We start from the raw sequence: 2,553 nt of genomic DNA, 5'->3' as shown, positions 1-2,553 counted from the left end.
ACAGGACCACAACATTTGATTTCTCTGACCAGATGAACAATTAAGTGAACCATGATGTCAAAGAAAGCAGGAGGAAAATACATCTCCAACTGGCATAGTATAATTGCAGCCTCATTTTCCAGGTCATCAAACTTGACAGGATCAAGGACTTTGCTACATATGGCATTGAAGAAAAAGCACAGGTGAGTTATGGCTAACCTGACTTTGTTAGGCAAAATGTCTTGTATGGCCACGGCTAACAATTGTTGCATCAGCACGTGACAATCATGAGACTTTAACCCTACCAGCTTAAGCTCCTTCAACTGCACAAGGCTCTTAATATTTGAAGAGTATCCTTGTGGGACTTTGACCCAGCGCAGACACTGACAAAAATTGATCTTCTACTTTCTAAACAAAGTATGACAAGCTGGAGGCAAGTATATTTTTTTACCATCAGACCTTGGATGCAACTGCGATTGTATACCCATATCAATTAGATCTTGACAGGTATTCAGACCATCTTTTGTCTTGCCTTGAATGTTAAGGAGTGTCCCAATGACCATATCACATACATTTTTTCTCCACATGCATAACATCAATACAATGTCTAATATCTAGATCATACCAGTACGGAAGATCAAAGAAAATGGACCTCTTCTTCCATATGCAAGTCTTACTTTTATCCTTCTTTTGGGTCTTTCTAAATACAGTATTCAGGTGTTGAAACCGCTAGAAGACCTACTCACCAGTCAACAGTATCAACGCAGTTTCGTGCTCTTGACTTTTATTAAATGCTTTTTTCAATTGCCTGTAAGGGTGATGAGGTTTTAGAAAACGGCGATGCCTAGTGTACACTGTTTTTCTACCATGTTTCAGTTGTATGTAGCTTGTGTCTTCTTCACAAAAGGGGCATGCATGATGACCCTTAACACTGTAACCGCTCAGATTCTCATATGCTGGAAAGTCATTAATGATACAAAAAAGCATTGCACGCATTTAAAAAGTCTCCTTGCGAAACCCATCAAACACCAAAACTCCCTCATCCCACAACTTTGTCAGGTCTTCAATCAACAGACTTAGATAAACATCAATGTCATTTCCTGACTGTCTTGGGCCCGATATCATCATAGACAACATCATGTATTTTCGCTTCATGCACAACCAAGGAGGTAAATTGTAAATTACTGGCAGAACTGGCCATGAACTATGTTGAGTGCTTAAATTGCCATATGGATTCATTCCATCACTGGCTAGTCCAAGCCTAAGATTTCTTGCTTCTTTGCTGAAATCCGGATATAAACGATCAATCTTCTTCCACTAGGAGCAATCAGCCGGATGACGGACCATTCCATCGCAGTTTCTACCATTTGCATGTCATGTAAGGTCTTTAGCGTCGTCTCCATTAGCAAAAAGATGCTAAAACCTTGGAACGATCAGTAGATACCACAACACCTTCGCTGGGGGGCCCTTCTTTGAGTTTTCATCACTACTACACTCCTCATCATCCTTGACTTTGTACCGTGATACTCCACACCTAGGGCATTTGGACATTTCTTCATATTCATGTTTGTACAGTATGCAATCATTGGGACAAGCATGAATCTTCTGATACTACATACCCATCGGACACAATATCTTCTTGGCCTGATAGTAACTTTTAGGCAACGTGTTTTCCTCTGGAAGCATATCGTGCACTACTTGAAGCAGTGAACTAAAACTTTTGTCACTCCACCCATATTTGGCATTCACATTAACTAGACTTAACACTGCCGACAATAGAATCAACGAATTGTTGCACCCCGGATACAAAGGCTTCTTTGAATCACTTTGTAATGTGTCATACATAGGGGCATGTGCTTGCTGAAAAGACTCTTGTCCAAGGTCACAAATCATATCCTCCATGCGATCTCCCATTTCTACATCAAACGGTTTAGATTGGGGTCCACTCTGCATGTCTTTCATTTCACCATGTCATATCCACGTCGTATAATTCCTCTTAATTCCATCACACAAAAGATGGTCCTGTATGTCATCGACTTTTTGCCGTCTCCCATTCAAACAATTTATGCATGGACAAAAAAACTTCCCATTTTCATCCGGCCGACTTCTTTCTGAAGCAAATTGTAGGAACTATTCCACGCCTTCCTCATACAGATGGCTCAAACGGCTTTCATTCATCTAACTACAATCCATCTAAAAAATAACTCCTTCATACTCTGAAACTCATTCAATGCATGATATCTCACTTTTTCATTTAAGGTGTGGCCCTATCCCATTCAGGAAGACATATTTTTATGGTACATTCATGCGTCAAGGTTAATCTTATTTTTTAAAATTTGATGAAATTTCGGCAGCATTTCGCATTGGTCTCCGAGTACACGACATGAAATCGGTGACATTAATTCGCCGATAATCAAGTATGCACTCAGAGAACAACTAGAAATGCATTGTACCGTGATTTCATCAAATTAAACAAAATAATGTTAACCTTAACACATGAATGTACCATAAAAATGTGAGTCTCCCCAAACTGTCCAAACATACAATTCAAGATTCAATACAATGATTAATGCA

The sequence above is a fragment of the Glycine max genome, chromosome 9, assembly GCF_000004515.6.
Source record: "Glycine max cultivar Williams 82 chromosome 9, Glycine_max_v4.0, whole genome shotgun sequence".
In the NCBI taxonomy this organism is placed as follows: Eukaryota; Viridiplantae; Streptophyta; class Magnoliopsida; order Fabales; family Fabaceae; genus Glycine; species Glycine max.
The sequence above is the reverse complement of the archived record's forward strand: the minus strand, read 5'-3'. Positions refer to the sequence as shown.